Consider the following 20871-nt stretch of genomic DNA (forward strand, 5'->3'; position numbering starts at 1 on the left):
AGAACTAACTCATGTAATCCATCCATGCCCCCAAGTCAGTCATGTCTGTGGCCCTTGTCTCTTGTTATTTTTACTCTAGGCTAAGCGCATCTATCCAAAAAGCACTTCAGAAGTAAAATAGAAAACTTTAAGCAATTCATAAGAATTCATAAGAACTCTCCCTCTCATTCCCTCCCTTCTCATTCACTCCCCACTCCCACCCCAAAGGTTATTATGCCTCAGGAAATAGGATTAAACTTTTCTATTAATTTTTAGTTATATGCTTCAGTTCTATATTTGAAATCTTCAAACTTGACAGATAAATTGACCCATTCTAATCTGAGTCTCACAGAAGTAATCAGTTTGAAGTCTAGTACATTATTCCAGAATCTTAAAATTTGTTATTTAGGCATATACAATTAAGTTATATCATATAAAATTAGTAATATTATTTTATGTGAGCTACCTTGCATCAGTGATGTAGCAAAGATGATGATGGCAACTGACATTTATTGAACACTTGTATCACCATTCTTGGCATCATAAAAATTAAAATGATACTAATTTAAATCAATGTAATAAATAGTTATTGAATACCTACCAAGTGCAAGGCATACCCTTTGGTACTGTGGAGAAAGCAGAGATGAATAAAATTATGGCTCCAGCCCCTGGAATGAGAGAGAGGTGTTTACAACTAGCAGTATTTCTGTAGTGAGTATTGTAATTCAAATGATAGCAAAGCACTACAAGGAGTGGGAGGCACAAGACCACACCCAGGCCCTCCTGGCAGGCCCAGGGCCAGCTCATTTGGGGCAGTAGCCAAGCTGGTTGGTGCCCACATTCGGTCTTGAGTGGCAAGAAGTCAGGTGCTATATTCTTCTTGAGGGTGCCCTTGAGAGGAGGAGTTGGAGGGGCAAGTAGGAGCCAATGTTCTTAAGGAGAATGAGCGCAACAGCCAGAAAACAGTAGCTAATCCAGGATTTTCAAACTTCAGCATTATTGACATTTAGCACTGGGCACTTCTCTGTTATGGGGATAGTCCTGTGCACTGCAGGGTGTTTCACAGCATCTGTAGCCTCCATTCACTATGTGCCAGGAGCACCCTCGCTGTCTTCACCATGAAGAATGTCTCCAGACACTAGCAGTTGTTGGAACATGTGGCTGGGGGCAATGGGAGGGGAGAGTAAAATCGCCTCTGATCTAATCCAACAGTCTAAAATCATCTGGGGATCTTTTGTTGCCTGGTTTCACCCAAGACTTATTAAATCAGACCTATTAATTCAGAGTATAGCCCGGGCATTGTTTTTGTTTTTGTTGTTTTTCTTTACATAGTTCCCTAAGTGATTCTGATATACAATACAGAATTGAGACCTTGTTCACATAGCAGAGGAAGTGCTGTGTCTAAATAAATAGTGTAATCGAACTATTACTTTGCTAAGCCCTTTTTATGCATATTATCTCATTTAATTTCACAGCACTAGGATGTAGGTACTAAAGCTGAAAGTCTAGAGCTGGAAAGTTGAAAATGGAGAGAGGGAGAATTTAGGCAAACATGGGAATTGTTGGGGCAGGAACATGCTGAATGGGCATTTTAAGGAGGGCTTAAATATAAAGATGGCAAGAAGGTCAGTTTTAATGGAGAAATTCTGTCAAGGTTTTTTAAAGACTGGGTGGTTATGTAAACAAAATGTAAACTAGCACTTCTGTCAGTGATAGGTTGGGGTTAAGAGCCGAAACTTCAGTGTTTAAGTCTCTACTGCTTACTAGTTTCATGACTCTGGGTAAGTGTTTTAGCTATCTATTAGTGTATAACAAATTACCCTAAAACTTACTGGCTTAAACAGTAAATGTTTATTATTATATTCTGTGGGTCAGGATTTGGGAGCAACTTAGCTGGGTGGCTCCATTTCAGGGTCTCTCATAGGTTACAGTTAAGATGTCACAGGGGCTGCAGGCATAAGAAGGCTTGGTGGAGCCTAAAGGAGCCACTTTTAAAATAGCTCACATACCTGGTGATCGTTATTGGCTGAAGGCCTCAGGCTTTCTTCTCATGGGCTTTTCCACTGGCTACTTGAGTATCCTCACAGTAGGGTGATGGGCATCCTTCAGAATGGGAGACAAGAAGGAAGTTGCAATGCCTTTTATAACTCAGTCTTAGACGCCACTTCTACCATATTCTGTTAGGAGTCCCTAAGTACAGCTCAAGTACCACATTCAACCGGAGAGGAATTAGGCTCCACCTTTCGGAGGGAGGAGTATCAAAGCACGTACAGACATATTTTAAAAGCACTACAGTAGGTTGCTCTAAGCCTCTACTTCCTCATTAATAAAATGTAGTGATTAGGAAGATGCACCTACACATGGGATCATGAAATGGCCCAGCTCATAGTAACATGTGGCTTACTCATATTGCCACTGAATGACACTGGGGACTTAGGAAGAGAGATACATCAGAAGAGTATTCAAGGCCAAGGGCAGAAAGGCAAAAGAAGTTAGGTCTTCTTTTAGGCATAGGAAACCAGCAGAGATGGCTTCTAGAGGGATAGGATGGGAAGTAAGACTAGAAGGGAGTTAGGAGGTGGATTATGGTTTTCAGTAAAAGCATGAAGTTGGGGCATTATTCTATAAGCAATAGTGAGCATTAAACAATTTTGGAGCAGAGGCATAATGTGATGATAATGTTTTAGCAAGATTACTCCCAAGAAAGAGTACAGGGAACATGTGAGATTGAGAACAGCCTGGAGTTGAAGCTGCTGTTTCTAAGGCTATGGTTACAGCTGTTAGGTCATGAATTAGAGCAAGAGGAATGAAAAAGGAGGGATGTGGAATGGGTAGAATGGATGGATGACACAGGATGAGTTTAGGGTTGGAGAAGGGGTATGCCTGAAAGGTAAGATTTGCTCCCAGATTTCTGAGGCCTATAAATGAAGCAAAGTGATAGCCTGAAAATTATGTTAAGGATGAAGATGATTCCTGTCTTGGGCCCATGGAGATTGAGGTGCCTTTAGGATGTTCATTTGGAAACATCATTCTGAAGCTCAGAAGTCAAGTCTGGAGAGAAGGTTTAAGAATTGAGTTTCCCCAGGTCAAACGGACAGTTTGAATTAAGATGGACAGGACAGATTGGAGTACTCCAGAGTTGTTTTCTTCATTCTATGAACTTGCCAATTGTAAAGGAGGTAGTGTAAAAATGCATTTTGTAATTAATTTATCAGTAAATCACACTAATCACTTGCTCAGTGATGTTCAAAGATGTGAAGCTACTACCTAAATAGAAAAGAAAAAATGCTTCTCTAAAGGAGATATATCTATCTCCTTAAGTTAGTCTTGGTGAGAATGTTGAATTATTTGTTCTTCAACTATCAGTATAAAAACTAAATTACTAGTGTCACTATTTAGGTGACACTATTAACACTTGAATTTCTTTCCTAAATTGGAAAAGAGAGATATTGTTACTATATAGCCATGTAGAATTCTGCTGCCCACCACCCATAAACTACAGAGGCAGAGGTTTGGTGAAAAATCAAAGGAGGTCTTTATTTAAAGGCTATACAATTTTGGAAGAATAATGGATTTCTGCCTCAAAGTCCATTCCCATTAAAACACCCAGTGGCCAATAACCCCTCCACCCCTTGCCAGCTCTGTTCAAGGATGCACCTGGAAACCTTTCTCCCCTTTTAAAATACCATTCTTAATATTTTGAGGAAGCTCCATACTGTTTTCCGTAATGGCTGCACCAATTTGCATTCTAACCAAGAGTGCATGATAATTCCCTTTTCTCCACATCTTCACCGACACTTGTTTGTTGATTTATTGATGATAGCTATTCTGACAAGCATAAAGTGATATCTCATTATTATTTTAAGATGCATCTCTCTGATGGCTAGTGATGTTGAGCATCTTTTCATGAGTCTATTGGCCATCTGTATGTCCTCTTTGGAGGAATATCTATTCAGGTCCTTTGACCATTTTTTAAAAAATTTAATTTACTTATTTTTCAAGTACAGTTTTCTGTCTATTTCATCCATCCCAGCCAAACCCCTGTGCTCCCCACCCTGTGCTTCCCACCTCCCTCCCATTTCAACCCCCCTTAGTTCTTGTCCTTGTGTCCTTCATACTTGTTCCTCCAAATCCCTCCCCTTTTTTCCCCTTTAACTCCCTCCCATTTCCCCTCTGGTCACTGTTCCCCTATTCTCTATTTCAGTGTCTTTTGTTTTTATTCTTCTTGCTTGTTTGTTTTGTTGTTTAGCTTCCTGTTAAAGGTGAGATCATATGGTATTTGTCTTTCAACACCTGGCCTATTTCACTCAGCATAATGCTTTCCAGTTTCATCCATGTTGTTGCAAAGGGTAGTAGCTCCTTCTTTATCTCTGCTGCATAGAATTCCATTGTGTATATATACCACGATTTTTTGATCCATTCATTTACTGAAGGGCACCTAGGTTGCTTCCAACTCTTGGCTATTGTAAATTGTGCTGCTATGAACATTGTGGTGCATAGGTTCTTTGAAATTGATGTTTTAGGATTCTTAGGATATAATCCTAGCAGTGGAATTGCTGGGTCAAAAGGCAGGTCGATTTTTATTTTTCTGAGGAAACTTCACACTGTTTTCCATAATGGTTGTACCAGTCTGCAATCCCACCAACAGTGAACTATGGTCCCCTTTTCCCCATAACCTCTTCAACATTTGTTGTTTGTTGCTTTGTTTATGATAGCTATCCTGACTGGTATAAAATAGTATCTCATTGTGGTTTTAATTTGCATCTCTCTGATGGCTAGTGATATTGAGCATCTTTTTCATGTGTCCCTGGATCCTCTGTATGTCGTCCTTGGTGAAGTGTCTGTTCAAGTCCTTTTCCCATTTTTTAATTGGGTTGGTTGTGTTCTTAGAGTGGAGTCGTGTAAGTTCTTTGTATATTTTGGAGATTAAACCTTTGTGGTATCATTGGCAAATATATTTTCCCATACAGTTGGTTGTGTTGCTAATTTAATACTGTTTTCTTTAGTCACACAGAAGCTTTTTGTTTTGATGCGATCCCATTTGTTTATTCTTTCCTTTATATTCCTTGCTCTAGGGGACATATCAGTAAATATGCTGCTGCATGAAATATCTGAGATTTTCCTGCCTATGTTCTCCTCTAGGACTTTAATGGTTTCACGGCTTATATTTAAGTCTTTTATCCATCTTGAATTTATTTTGGTATATGGTGTAAGTTGGTGCTCAAGTTTCATTTTTTTTGCACATAGCTGTCCAGTTCTCCCAGCACCATTTGTTGAAGAGGCCATCTTTACTCCATTTTATGTTACTGCCCCCTTTGTCAAATATTAATTGACTATAGAGAGTTGGGTTGATTTCTGGGCTCTCTGTTCTGTTCCATTGGTCTATGTGCCTGTTTTTATGCCAGTACCAGGCTGTTTTGATTACAGTGGCCTTGTAATACAGTTTGATATCAGGTATTGTGATCCCTCCCACTTTGCTCTTCTTTCTCAAAATTGCAGCAATTATTTGGGGCCGTTTATTATGGTTCCATACAAATTTTTGAAGTGTTTGTTGTATGTCTGTGAAATATTCCATTGATACTTTAATAGGTATTGCATTGAATCTGTAAATTACTTTGGGTAGTATGGATATTTTGATGATGTTAATTCTTCTAATCCATGAACATGGTATATGTTTCCATATGTTTGTGTCTTCCTTGAGTTCTTTCTTCAGTGTTCTGTAGTTTTCTGCATACAGGTCTTTTACTTCCTTGGTTAAGTTTATTCCTAAGTATTTTATTTTTCTTTCTGCTATATTGAATGGGATTTTTTTCTTGATTTCTGCTTCTGCTTTTTCATTGTTGGTATGCAAAAATGCCTTTGATTACTAGGTATTGACTTTGTATCCTGCTGTTTCGCCAAATTCATTTATTAGGCTGAGCAGTTTTTGGGTAGAGTCTATAGGGTTTTCCATGTACACTATCATGTCATCTGCAAACAGTGACAGTTTTGTTTCCTCTGTTCTGATTTGGATGCCTGTTATTTCTTTTTCTTGTCTGATCGCTGTGGCTAACACTTCCAATACTGTATTGAACAGAAGTGGTGAAAGTGGACAACCTTGTCTTGTTCCTGATCTTAGTGGAAAAGATTTTAGTTTTTGCCCACTGAGTATGATGTTGGCTGTAGTTCTCTCATATATGGCCTTTATTGTATTGAGGAATGCTCCCTCTATTCCCACTTTGCTGAGTGTTTTTATCATAAATGGGTGTTGTACCTTATCAAAAGCTTTTTCCGCATCTATTGATATGATCCTGTGGTTTTTGTCTTTGCTTTTGTTTATGTGATGTATTACATTTACTGATTTGCAAATATTGAAGCATCTTTGCATTCCTGGGATGAACCCCAGTTGGTCATGGTGAATGATCTTTTTAATGTATTGTTGGATGCGGTTTGCCAGTATTTTGTTGAGGATTTTAGCATCTATGTTCATCAGCGATATAGGCCTGAAGTTTTTTTTCTTTGTTGTATCTTTATCTGGTTTTCGGATTAGGATGATCCTGGCTTCATAAAAAGAGTTTGGGAGTCTTCCATCACTTTGGATTTTTTGGAATAGTCTGTGAAGAACAGGAGTGAGCTCTTCTTTAAATGCTTTGTAGAATTCTCCTGTGAAGCCATCTGGTCCAGGGCTTTTGTGCTTTGGGAGATTTTTTATTACTGCTTCAGTAATCTGCTGTTTTTCATCTGCTGTTTTTGGTCTGTTCAGGTTTTCTGCTTCTTTTTCCTTGAGTTTTGGAAGTTATATTTTTCTAGAAATTTGTCCATTTCCCCTAGGTTTTCAAATTTCTTGGCATACAGTTCTTCATAGTAATTTCTTACAATCCCTTCTATTTCTGTGGTATCAGTTGTAATTTCTCCTCTATCATTTCTGATTGTGTTTATTTGTGTCCCCTCTCTTCTTTTCTTGATGAGCCTGCTTAAAGGCTTGTCTATTTTGTTTATCTTTTCAAAAAAACAGCTCCTGGATTCATTGATCCTTAGAATTGTGCTTTTAGTCTTGATGTCATTTTAGTTCTGCTCTGATCTTGGTCATTTTCTTCCTTCTACTTGGTCTGGGCTATCTATGTCATTTTTCCTGGAGTTCTTGTAGGTGTAAGGGTTAGGTTGTTTGTTTGAAATGTTTCTGTCTTCTTTTGGGAAGCCTGTATTGCTATGAACTTCCCTCTCAGGAGTGCCTTCACCGTGTCCTATAAGTTTTGGGTTGTTGTGAGTTCGTTTTCATTTGCTTCCAGAAATGTTTTGATTTCTTTCCTAATTTCATTCTTGACCCATTTGTTGTTTAATAGCATGCCATTCAGTCTCCCTGATTTTGGGTGTTTTGGGTTTTTTCCTTTGTGGTTGGTTTCCAATTTCAGTCCCTTGTGGTCAGAGAAGATGCTTGGTATGATTTCAATATTCTTGAATTTTTTGAGGCTCGTTTTGTGTCCTATCATATGGTCTATCTTTGAAAATGTTCCATGTGCATTTGAAAACAATATGTATTTGGCTTCTCTGGGAAGAAGGGCTCTGTATATATCAGTTAAGTCCATTTTATCGAGGGTGTTATGTAATGCCTCAACACCTTTGTTGATACTTTGTTTTGAAGATCTGTCCATTTTTGATAGTTGGGTGTTAAAATCCCCTACTATAATTGTGTTGCTGTCAATATCTTTCTTGAAGTCCTCTAAGATATTTTTGATATATTAAGGTGCTCCTATGTTTGGTGCATATATATTTATGGTGTTAATGTCTTCTTGGTGGATTCTTCCCTTTTGTATTATGAAGTGACCATCTTGGTCTCTCTTTATGGCCCTCTTTTTGACGTCTATTTTGTCTGATATTAGAATTGCTACCCCAGCTTTTTTTCTTGTCTGTTTGCTTGGAAAACTTGTTTCCAGCCTTTCACTTTTAGTCTGTGATGGTCTTTTGTCCTGAGGTGGGTCTCTTGTAGGCAGCATATGTGTGAGTCATGCTTTCTTATCCGTTGAGCTATTCTGTGTCTTTTGATTGGAGCATTTAATCCATTTATGTTTAAGGTTATTATTGATAGGTACTTACTCATTGCCATTTTTGTACCTGTGTTCCTCTCTGTCTCTCTCTTTTTCTTCCTTTTTTTAAAGCAGACCTTTTAGTATTTCTTGTAGTGCTGGTTTGGTGGAGGCATATTCTTTTAGACTTCTTTTGTCTTGGAAGCTCTTTATTTGGCTTTCTATCTTGATTGAGAGCCTTGCTGGGTAAAGCAGCCTTGGTTGTAGCCAAGTAATGGGAACTCTGGTTCTCATTACTTGGAATATTTCTTGCCATTCTCTTCTTGCTTGGAGCGTTTCCATTGAGAAGTCAGCAGCTAACCTTACTGGGACTCCCTTGCATGTTACTCCCTGTTTCTCCCTTGCTGCCTTTAAGATTCTCTTTTTGTCTTGGAATTTTGCCATTTTAATGATGATGTGTCTTGAAGTAGGCCTGTTTGGGTTCTTCTTGATTGGATCTTTCTGTATTTCCTGGATTTGTGTGACTTTCTCTCTCATCGAATTAGGGAAATTTTCCATCATTACTCTTTCAACTAGGTTTTCTATCCCTTGTTCTTTTTCTTCTCTTTCTGGTTTTTCTATTATTCAAATATTACTATGTTTCATATTGTCTTGCATTTCTCTTAACTGCTCTTCATTCTTTCTGAGCTTCTTTTCCTTTGCTTGCTCTTTTTGGGAGTTTTTTTCTACTTTGTCCTCCAACCCACTGATCTGATCCTCTGTTTCATCGATCCTGCCTTTGATACCTTCTACTGTGTTCTTCAGTTCAGAGATTGTATTCTTCATTTCCTGTTGTCCCTTGCCGATAGTTTCTATTTCCTTTTTCATGTTGATATAGTTTGCAGTATGTTCATTGGAGTTCCTCTGTAGTTTCTAGTAGCTCAATGTGAGCTCTTGAATTTCTTGATAACCAGTGCTTTGAATTAAATATCAGAGAGCTGACTTGCTTCTATTTCATCTAACATTCTTTCTGAGGCTTCCACCTTTCCTTTCAATTGGGGATTATTTCTTTGTCTTCCCATTGTTTGTGAGACTCTTCTTGTTCGCCTCAGCTTCTAAAATTGATCTGTTCTGATTCCCTGCGTTTATGGTGTGAACTTCTGTGGTAGAATACTTGTGAAATTCAGTGGTGCAGTCTCCTTCAGGTATCTGGATGTTCTCAGCTTCCACCTACTCCTTTTTTGTGTGTGTGTGCTCAGTTGGTGGGGGAGACAAAATGGTTTATGGCAGCAGAAGAGCATTTTATGATATTTGCAGTCACAGCCAGTAGAGAAGAGATAGAAGAGTTTTAGGCTATATATCGTGTTAACTGTAATCTTCAACCCAACTTGCCCATTTTAAGAAAAGATGGGCAAAAGATAAATCTCTTGTTGGGGAGGGAAGTGTTTTGAGTTGGATCTAGAAAGCAGTGAGCTTGGGGGGCGGTCAGATTTTGAGGTAAGTTGAGAGTAAAGAAGAGTAAGTAGGTGTAGTGTGTGAAAAATTAGAGTTAATCACTGTAGTAATAGAATTCAAGAACCTGTATAGTGGGCTAAGATCTGGGAGATGAGTTGTGAAGTATTTACAGTTATATAGAATTATAAATAGCTTTTTACATAGCTATTACTTATGATAATATTAGAGCAGCAATCATATAACAGATTCTATGTGATCTGTCTGAGTAGGGGGTATAGAGCTTTGGGTAATGTGCTAAAGGAAAACAAGTGGCGTGAAGTATAGAGGATTAGCAATACACCGTGGAGGAAAGAACAGGGGAAACCTGTCAAATAATGCCATATAACTAGCCAAGACTAAGAAGCCTATATAGAAAGAGGAGGAATACAGAGATACTATTAAAATATAAAAGAAGTGAAAATAATGAAAAATATGCAGCAACTTCTGGCTTCTCTGCTATAGCAAAGTGAAATTTGTCTCTCTGTTTCTACTTTTGGGATTCCCCCTGTTTGGGTCCCACTCTGGTCTTTTTGCAGTTCCCAGCTGTTTGTGTCTGTTGTGGGTAAAAGAAAACAAAGCATCAAAGAAGCATACAAAAAAAAAGGCAGGAGAAGGGAGGCAAGAGCAATAAGTTTGGGAAGGAAGGAAGAAGGACTAAAACAGGGAAAAAGAAAGGAGAGGAACAAAGTATTGAAAGATAAAGCAATAATAAAATTTAAAAAACATAAGATTACCAAAAAAAAAGTTACTAAAGAAAGAAAAAAACCACCAGCACCACCAACAAAAACCTTTCCCTTGTTGGTTTCAAACCATCCAGATCAGTTTTTCTGGTTGCAGCAGGACCTCTCTGTGGGCTGGGATGCCAGCACAAGTGCTGGCACCAGCTCGGCTACCAGACTGGGGTGTAAGCACCCACACACCTGCCAGGCTGCTTGGGTCCCACGGACTCTGGCAGGGTCCTTTTCAGACCTGTGGCGGGACTCAAATGCCTCCACTTTCCCCCAGGATCGCCGCCAGGCTGGGTGGGAAGCAAGCCAAGCTGCTGTGGCATGAGAACACCTCAATGCACTTTCCAAAAAAAAAAAAAAAAACCTCTCTAGACAGCCTGCCTCTCAGCCCAGCCCAATTCCCAGCCAGACCGGTGATGACAATGTGCCTCCCAATTCTCGTGGGTGGGCTACCAGAGTATGCAGTTGAACACAGCCCTCTATCTTTGTAACCCTCCCTATAAACACAAGCAGGCAAACAGACAGGTCTCTGACTGGTGTTGTCCAGTCTTGCTTAGACAGGGAGGGAGCTGCTGGCCAGCACTGGTCACCTTCCGAGTCCGCTAGGTGCCCAGGCTCCTGTGGCAGACACTTCTGGCGCTGGTCTCAGACCGATGCCTCTGGACCCTTACCACAGAGGTAGCACCAGGCCACCTGGCTGGGGTTGCTGGCCCCCGCCGCCACTTTGTCTTTACTCTGGCCCCTGAGACCCCACTGACCTGCTGCTGTGTGGTCCTTCAGCGTCAGTCACAACCTCTGGTCTTTTAATTTCATAAATGCCAGGGAACCGATGGCTTATTGCGCTGTTTCTCTATAGATCTGCCAGGATTTTCACCCATGAGTACAGGAGCCTGAATCCGCTCCAGCCTACTCCGTTGCCATCTTCCCTTCTCCCTTTTATTATTCTTTATTCTTTTTTTTGGTTTTTTTTCTTTTCATCTCAAATTTTAATTTTCCCTGTCTTAGTCTGGTTTTCATTGCTCACTCTCACTATTCTGCCTCCTACTCTCATTTCAAAATCACTTCCCATTCCCCTAGATGTCTCTGAAACTTTTCTTTCTTTTCTTTTCCCTCTGATTCCCATACCACCTATATTAATTTTAGCTAATTTGTTGTTGATAGTGCTGTGGTGGATCTTTCTATCCAATTTTTTGGCCCCTATTTTTTAAAATTTCTTTACATTTCTTTTTCTTTCTTTTTCTTCTTTATTTTATTTTATTTTATTTTCTGTGTAAATCTAATAATATAAGCTTCCTTTCTCATACTCTGTTCTACCTTCATTCCCTTTTTAATTCATGACGTAAGTTTTGCTTTTCTCTTTGCATTGCTGACTCCCAGCTCTTATTAGTGCTCCTCCCTCTACCCTCTCAAAATCATTTTTCTTTCAGTAAATCATATCATATTCACTCTCCATTCTTATAATAGTCTTAATTTCTTTACAAGTTTATTAATACTGGTTCATTTGCTGTTTATAGCGATTGTGTGGGGGGAGTTATTTTGTGGGTGTTGGTTTGTTTCCTGGGCTTTGTGGTTTTATTGTGGCAGCACCTGTACAAGAGCAAAGCAGACACTGTGGGTAGAGTGACACTCAGTGAAACATCTGGAGGAAAGAATGACCCAATAAAAATCAAAACCTAATTACATCCAAAGAGCCAACCTAAATGATGAAAGGGCATCCCAAGAGCATCAAGTTCAGGAGATGGACAGGACTGCACCATCACTGGTATCCTACTAGAGAAGTTCACATCACAAACTCAGGGAGTCAAAAGAGATCAATTTAAGTAATAGAAACAAATGGGAAGAGTGTCACGAATAATGGGAAGACAAAGAAACAACCCCCAAAAGAAAGGAAAGGAGGAATCCTCAGAAAGAGTGCTAAGTGAAATAGAGGCAAGTCAATTAACTATCAGATATTGAGTTTAAAACAATGGTTATAAGAAGCCCAGGAATGATAGTTGGTAAGATGGCAGAGGACTGAATGGAAGCCACAGTAAGCTCCTCCCAGGACCAATCTGGAATTATAATTAAATTGTAGGGAAATCACCCAGAACAAACCACTGAACAATAGTAAGAGGGAAGCCTTATAACCTTGGACAGAAGAAGAATCAGCTTCTGCACTAACTGACTGGTAAGGAGAGTGGTAGAGACTCAAGAGGGCTAGCTGGGTGCCCATAGGCAGCAGTACCAGAGGGATAATTAAGGGGCTGGTTGGATCCCCTTAGAAAAATGGGGTCTAAACCCTAAGTGAGGATCCCCAGCTTGTAGTATCGGAGTCCAAAAGGTACAGATAACAACCAACAGCAAAAAGTGGTAGAATTGTTCTCTGCCAGAGACAGATGGCTAGAGACTCAAAGAACCATTTAAAGTGCCAATAACAAATTTTCGTTTGCTTCCACTTACTTGGGGTTCCAGCAATGGAGGCAACAGAGTGGGCCAGACACACCTGAAAGAGAAATATTCTTTTCTTTTCCATCAACTTTGTTTATATTAAATCACTGGATTTTCTACTGTAGTTTACTTCTCTCCAATCTCATAATAGTTTTAATATTTTTATACCATTATTAATACTGGTTCATTTGCTCTTGATAGTGTGGATTGTTGAAGAAGAGATATTTTTGTTGATGTGGGTTTGTTCGCTGGGCTTTGTGGTCTTGTTCTGGCAGCATCTGCACAACAGCATGTAAGATGTGGTGGGCGGAGTGACCCTAAGTCAACCAGCTGGAGGGAAGGACCCACCAAAGAAAGATCCAACTACAATCAAAATCTAATACCATCCTCAGAGCCAACATAAATGATATAAAGGGCATTTGAAGAGCCTCAAGTTCAGGAGATCAAGGAGACTGTACCACTGAATCTCATAGGTCTCCTACCATAGACTTTTATACAACTCAAGGAGTCAGAACAGATCAATTTCAGAAGCAGAAGGAAATAAGAAGAGTCTCACAAATAATGGAAAGACAAAGAATCAAACCACAAAAGGGAAGAAAGGAGAAATCCTCAGAAGGAATGCTAAATGAAACAGAGGCAAGTCAACTATTGGAAATGGAGTTCAAAACAATGGTTATAAGGAAGCTCAATGAGCTCAGCGCAAATTACCAAAAATGACAGGGAAACTATGAGTAACTTGCTGGAAAGTGTATCAACAAGAAAAAGGAACTAGAAAGTATCATCAAGAGCCAAGAGGAAGTGAAGAATATAGTAGAAGTAATCAAAATCAAGCTAGATGAAGCAGAGTATTGAATCAACAAGCTGGAGGACAAGGTAGAAAAAACTCCCAGAAAGAACAAGAAAAGGAAAAAACACTAAAAAAGAATGAAGAAGGGTTAATGGGAACTGCAGGACAACATGAAACATAATAGTATTTATATAGTATGGATACCAGAAGGAGAAGGAAAAGAGCAAGGGTTAGAACAGATGTTTGAAAAATAATGATGGAAAACTTCTCTAATTTGATGAGAGAAAAGTCATACAAGTCCAGGAAGCACAGAGGGTCCCAATCAGGCGGAACCCAAAGAAGCCCAACCCAAGACTCATCATAATTAAACTGGCAAAATTCTAAGACAAAGAGAGAATCTTAAAGGCAGCAAGGGAGAAACAGGAAGTTACATATAAGGGAGCTCTGATAAGGCAATAATAGCTGACTTCTCAACAGAAACACTACAAGCCAGAAGGAATGACAAGAAATATTATAAGTAATGAAAAGCAAAGGCCTACAACCAAGACTACTGTATCCAACAAGGCTCTCAATTAACATAGAAGATGAAATGAGGAGTTTCCCAGACAAAAGAAGGCTAAATGAACACACCACCATCAATTAGTCATTGGCAGATGTGCTAAAGGGACTGCTTTAAGAAGGTGAAAGAGAGAGGAACCAAGGTACAAAGGGGATAAAATGGCAATGAATAAGTACCTGTGAATAATAACCTTAAATGTTAATGGAATAAATGCTCAAATCAAAAGACGTAGGGTAGCTGACTGGATTAGAACACAGGACCTGCACATATGCTGTCTACAAGAGAGCTACCTCGGCGGGGGGAGGGGGTACCTGTAGACTGAAAGTAAGGGGTTGGAAAAAAATACTCCAAGCAAATGGTCAGGGGAAAAAATGCCAGGGTAGCAATACTTACATCAAACAAAATAAACTTTTTAAAAAATGTCGTAAAAACAGACACAGGAAGACACTTCAAGGTACTCAAGGGAAGAATCTATCAAGAAGATATAAACATTATAAAATATATATGCATCCAACATAGGATACCTAAATCTATAAAAAAAATCTTGGAGGAGATCCAGAAAGATATAAACAGCAACACACTTATACTAGGGGATTTTCACACCCAACTGTCAAAAATGTATAGATCTTCCAAAAATATATCAACAAAGATACTGTGTCACTGAACAATGCTTACATCAAAGGAATATATATTTATTTATATTTATATTTATATTTATATATAAATGTATCTATATATATATACATATGCATATTGTGTGTGTGTATATGTATATATATATATATATATACTTTCATTTTAAAGAAGCAAAATACACATTCTTTTCAAATGCTCATTGAACATTTTCAGAGATAGACCACATGATAGGACACAAAACAAGCCTCAACAATTTCAAGAAAGTCAAAATCATATCAAGCATTTTCTCCAACTACAGGGGCTTAAAACTAGAAGCCATCACATGGACAAAACTCAAAAATATTCAAATTCATGGAGACTGAATAGTGTGCTACTAACCAATGAATGGGCGAATAATAAGATCAAGGAAGAAATCAATAACACCTGGAAACAAATTAAGATGGACATATAAGATTCCAAAGCATATGGAACACAGTAAAGGCAAGCCTGAGAGGGAAGTGCATAGCAATACAGAAACCTACCTAAAAACATAGAAATATTTCAAATAAACAACTTAACCCTATACCTACAAGAACTGGAGGAACAATAACAAACAAAGCCCAGAGCAAGCAGAAGGAAATAGTCAAGATCAGTGCAGAATTAAATGACACAGAGACTAAAAGAACAACTCAAATCTATATGGAACCATAGATGACCCCAAATAGCCACAGCAATTTTGAGAAAGAACAAGTCAGAGGGATCTCAATACCTGAAATCAAACTATATTACAAGATCACTGTAATCAAAGCAGCCTGGGTACTGGCATAAGAACAGACTCATAGATCAATGGAACAGCATAGAGAGTCCAGAGATAAACCCATGTCTCTGTGGTCAATTACTATTTGACAAGGGGAGAGAAGCATAAAATGGAATGAAAATAGCCTCTTCTACAAATGGTGTTGGGAGCCATCCAAAACCTGTGCAGCCATCTAAACTCTGAGTTTGGGTCTTATCTTAATGTTCTTGGTAAGACAAATTCTACCCAGCTATCTCCAATGCTTGATATTGTATCATCAGATCACAGCTAGGAGGCTGGGATTATTTGACCAGAGACAAATCAGCTAGGGGCTGATTTCTTATCACAGAAAATGAAGACATCTCCTCACAGAGTTTCCCCATAATTTAACATCCTCAGTTACCCATTTCTTTTCCACAACTTAAAAAAAATAAAGATACTGCATTTTTATGTAGCCAGGGACATTAACAAACTGAATATTCTCTTAGGTTTATAAAAATAACAAGACTTATCATATATAAAGTACACATATTTGTTAGACTGAAAAGAAAATGTTTAAAATCAAGACTCATCATTAAATAACACTAGACAAAAAAAACAAGACAAAACAAAACAAAACAAAAAACCCTTTCCAAAGCATGTTTCACTCCAAACAGCAAGAATATGGCTTTTATTTTCTTCTCTGTATAATTGTGTAGGTTTTCTATTGTCCACAGAGTTACTTTAAGAATTAAAAACACGCCCTGGCTGGTATAGCTCAGAGGATTGAGTGCAGATCTGCGAACCAGAGGATCGCGGTTCAGTTCCCAGTCAGGGCACATGCCTGGGTTGCAAGCCAGTTCCCTGCAGGCCAGTTCCCAGCAGGGACGCACTAGAGGCAACCATACATTGATGTTTCTCTCCCCCTCTCCTTCCCCTCCAAAGATAAATAAATAAATAAATGTTTTTAAAAAAAGATTTAAAAACAATTATAAAACTAAAGTGTATTTCTGTATTTTTGGACTACAAGACATATCCCTCCAAACTTGGGAGGAAAATGGGGGTGCGTCTTATAGTCTGAATGTAACTTTACATTTACATTGGTGAAATATTATGTTATTAAATATTTTACTACATTTTTTGCTTCAAAATTTTTTTCCTATTTTCCTCCTCCAAAAACTAGGTGCATCTTATGGTCTGAAAAATACATATTCTATTTCTTTTTATTCCATTTCCTTGCTATATGTAGTAGACATTTATGTTTTCTTTCCAGCTTTGCCTGATTTTCCCCATCTTTGGGTTACAGTACTTTCTGTGTTCCTGAGAGGATCACCTTCTCCATTTTTCAGTTCATGTAGACAGTGAACTAGCTGATTCCACCTTGGCTCTGAGCTGGACATGTGAGCCAGGCCTGGCCAATCCCAGCAGTGAATCCACCTGACCGTCATGGTTACTCCAAGTTGGTTCAATCAGAGATAATCCAGAGATTTTTCAAGATGCAACCAGGAATGATTTTCTTTTTTTCTGTAGACCTGGGCTTTGATGTGATAAGCCTTGAGCTACAGAGGGCAACCAGCCAAAGAGATTATGCCTTACATACAACAGAACTGAGAGATGCCCAGGGCCTGAGTCCCTATAGCATCATTTAGAACCTCTCTATCTGTCCATCCCTAAAGTCAGGGGTATGTCCATTAGTTAAGTGAGCCAATAAATACCTTTTTTTCTTTATTTTTTAGACCAGTTTGAGTTATGCTTCTAATACTTGCAAATAAGAGTCCCAACTGACGTTTTCCTGCATGGCGTTTACCCAACTATTCTCTAGTATTCTGTGTTAGTCGGCTTTTTCTAGGTTCTGCTGCAGTAACAAACAACCCTAAAATCTCAGTGCCTCATAACTACAAAGGTTTATCCCTCACTCAGTGTTGTGGTGGCTTTGTGTTACCTTTGGCTTTGCTCCATGTCTCTTTTCATTCTTGTACCCAGGATGAAGGAGCAAAGGGAGAAGAGCAATGGCAAACATTTCTTCTGCTCACATTTTATTGGTCAGCACAAGTCCCATGGCCAAACTCCATGGCAGTGCTCTAGGGAAGTTGACACCACCAAAAGGGAAAAACTGAAAGGCATATGAAAAAGAGCATGGATGCAGAATTCTCTTACTGGGAAAGGAGTAATAATGGGAACAATAATATAGGGTATGGCATACTCTCATCAAAGTTTGATGAGGGTGTTTTATTGCTGACCTTTTAGCAGTGGTGGACTGCATCATCTCCTGTTGGTTTGCCTTCTATTTATGAATCCAGCCCTATTTTCTTTTGTAGTATACAGTCATGATTCAACTGGTCATTCAGAAGCAGTGAAATTATTTGTCATCAATATTAGGAGCAGGGAGACTTTTGCTTTTTATTTTGACTGAAAAGAATTGGTGAGATTCATTTGCAAGAATAAATCACTAAATAAGTACCATGAACAAAAATACACTGCTGCCTATCTGGTCCCACATCCCAGGGGAGAAAGGTCATGAAAGACCTCTTAAAGCTGAGACCTTCAATGAAACAAAGATTGTATTCTAGAAGAGAAAAGAAAAGGTTGGTTGGGATGAAACGTCTTTTCAGCTAAGTTCTACCCTTAGATAAACAAAAGGGAAAAAATCCACAACACTTTCATGGAGCTGAAAGGTATCTTATAACCAAAACTTGAGGTGAAAACAAAAGTGTTACCATGCCATTTGAGGACAAGCACCAGCTGTATGATAGTATGTTGTTGTGAAGTTAACAGTGGGACCAAAAATACTCATGGCTTCAAAATGGCACAGTAAACAGCATGCATTTTGTACAAAAGATCATAATTAAATGGTGGCATGGCAGAAAATTTTCTGCCATTCCTGTTGAAAGAACACTTTTAATTTATTTTGTCTTACGGCAAGGTAAATTTTTGCTCCAGTAATTTCAGAAGCCAGAGAGTTTCATGAGGATACTAAATTGTGTTTGCTCTTTATATTAGCACTTATCTTTAAACAGAAAGGAAGATGAGCTGTTTCCTGAATTTGGGACAATCTGGGATGCATAAATCTTGAGGTTTGACATGTGAATGGCCCCCTTTCTGAGGCAGACAGTACTGCTTTCTTTCCTCCCTCCTGTTGTTTGTAGGTGACTCTGGGAACGAGCTCAGGGAACCCATGAACAGGCAGCATGGCAGACACATCTAGGTCTCACTTTGAGCTCTGCCTGATTAGTTGTATTACTTTCTTTAAGAAATTACCCCGAAAGTGCTGTGGAGGCTACCAGTTCTTTCTGGAAGCTCCAGGGAAAAATTTGTTTTCTTGCGTTTCCTAGTTTTGAACCTGTCCAGATTACTCTGATCTCTGGTTTCTGTTGTCACGTTTCCTACTTCTGTAGTAGTATCTTCCTCTGCCTCCCTGTCACAGGGACCCTTGTGATTATATTAGTAGGCCTCCCTATATAACCTCAAGATTCTTAATAACATTTACAAAGTCCCTTTTGCCATATAAGGGAATATATGTGTTCACAGTCAAGAGATTGGATGTGGACATCTTGGGAGGTTGTTATGCATTCTACCATAACCTGGTCCCCTGGAACTGATCCTTTTACATCTCTGAGCTATGCTCCTCTATTTCACCACGGGGTGGAAATAATACCTACATTGAGAGTTGCTGTGAGGATTAAAGATGGTATCAGGGTTCTTTATTGCAAGCCACAGAAATTTAAGGGATACTTAAGAAAAAAAGGGTATATATTGGACATTAAAAGATAACTCACAAACATGAAGGACCTGGCCTTAGAAAGCAGGTAGAGGGATCTAGGGAGACTAGGCTAATGACCTGTCTTCAAGACACCACTGCCAGGAAGAATTCTCTAGTCTCTGACATTGTACTCAAGATTCTTGATCTAGGGAAACAGCATCTGCTTGGCTAAGCTTGGGTAGCATGTAAACTCCTTGGTCCCAGGAGTGCAAGGCATTGTGACCCATATTGTACCCTATTCATGGAGGGGGGCCTGTCAAAGAAAATCTGAGGACTAATACCAAAAGAAGAGGGAAGGAAATGGTGGGCAGATAAAAATATAAATTGTCCACTGAAGAGGGCTCAGAGTAGATAGTCAAAGAATGGTAACTTTTATTCTTGATCTTAAGAGGATAGTAGTTGCTGCTTTAGTGTCATAAAACATAGATAGTAGAATTACAAAACACGTGAAGGTCAGAATATCTGCATTTAACTCAGCTTTCTTACTGGTAAATTCTGATGTTAAAGGAAGTTCTCTCTTTCCTTATCTATAGTAATAGTCATTCATTTGAAAATACTTATTAATGCCTACTTTGTTCTAGGCACTTTTCTAGGTACCATGGATAGAGTGGAGAACAAGAGAAAGACTTGGGCCTCATGGAGTTTACGTGGTAGGGGGAAGATAGACAATAATGAAGCTAACAAATAAACTTATTGTATGATGTAAATAAGATTCAGGTACTTTGAAGAAAAATAAACCAAAGTGGACAGAGAGTGACAGGTCTAGATGAGAGGTGGTAGTGTTTTAGATAGGGTTGCTAGGAAAGGCTTGCCCATCTAACCTAGTGACATGTACACAGGGCATGAGTGACAAACAGGGAGCCAGTCTTACAGAGATCAACAGAATAGTGTTCCAAACAGAGGGAACAGCCACATGAAGGCCTTGAGACAGGCACAAACTTGACCAGTGAGGCAGGAAGACATAAGGGAGGCCGAGAGAGTGGTAGGAAATAAGCCAGAGAGGTTAGCTGAGTTGTGTCCAGCTGGGGTGGGGCCTTGGACACCATGATAAAGAGTTTGAATTTTTCTTCTTTCTTTTGAGTGTGCTAGAAAGCTATTGGGTAAGGAGAGTAGGTTGAGCTGGAGTGTAATAATCTAATTTATCCTTAAAAAAGATTACTCTGGCAACTGGATGGGGAGTTGACTGGGGTCAGCTGTAATAGTGTAAACAGGGAGGCCAGTGAAGAGATGATGGCAGCTTGGAATGAGGAGGTAGGAAGAGGTTGATATTGGAACCATGACTTATTGATGGATTAGATATGGGTGAAAGAGAAAGAATTCAAGGATGACTTGGAAACTTCTGGTCTAAGCAACTGTCTGAATGGGGAGCCATTGACTGAAATGAAGTGTGAGGGAAAAAAAAGTTCTGTTTGGAAAATTTAATGGGTTTAGTGAAGAATGACAAATTATTGGGAATAAAATTAACTTTTTATTTTTTTATTCCCAATAACTGCCCCACTGTAGTACATTGAATTTCTCTTGCATCTAGGAAGCCACCCTTTAATAACTTTGGGGGCCAAATTCCGTAACTGCCTGGTCACTTTGTTTTTAGATAGTCTTATTTCACTGTTCATATTCATCTTGTTTATTTTTAAATCCTTAATCTTTAGTCCCATCCTGGAGGTAAAACTCATCTTTCTGCTTTGCCCAGCTCCAGCTACAACTGTCTATGATTCAGGGATCCCTGAAGGAAGGGGGAAATGGCCTCTTTATTTTCACTAGTCCG

At 39.0% G+C, this 20871-nt stretch overlaps 1 protein-coding gene across 4 annotated transcripts in view; it reads left to right on the forward strand.

The window, feature by feature from the left end:
• The window catches only part of IQCK (IQ motif containing K), a 225042-nt gene that overhangs the window by 57704 nt on the left and 146467 nt on the right, over positions 1-20871 (forward strand). The gene's annotated exons all lie outside the window — the stretch shown is intronic.

This window comes from Artibeus jamaicensis, unplaced genomic scaffold, assembly GCF_021234435.1.
Source record: "Artibeus jamaicensis isolate MK-2021 breed Jamaican fruit bat unplaced genomic scaffold, CSHL_Jam_final scaffold_666, whole genome shotgun sequence".
In the NCBI taxonomy this organism is placed as follows: domain Eukaryota; kingdom Metazoa; phylum Chordata; class Mammalia; order Chiroptera; family Phyllostomidae; genus Artibeus; species Artibeus jamaicensis.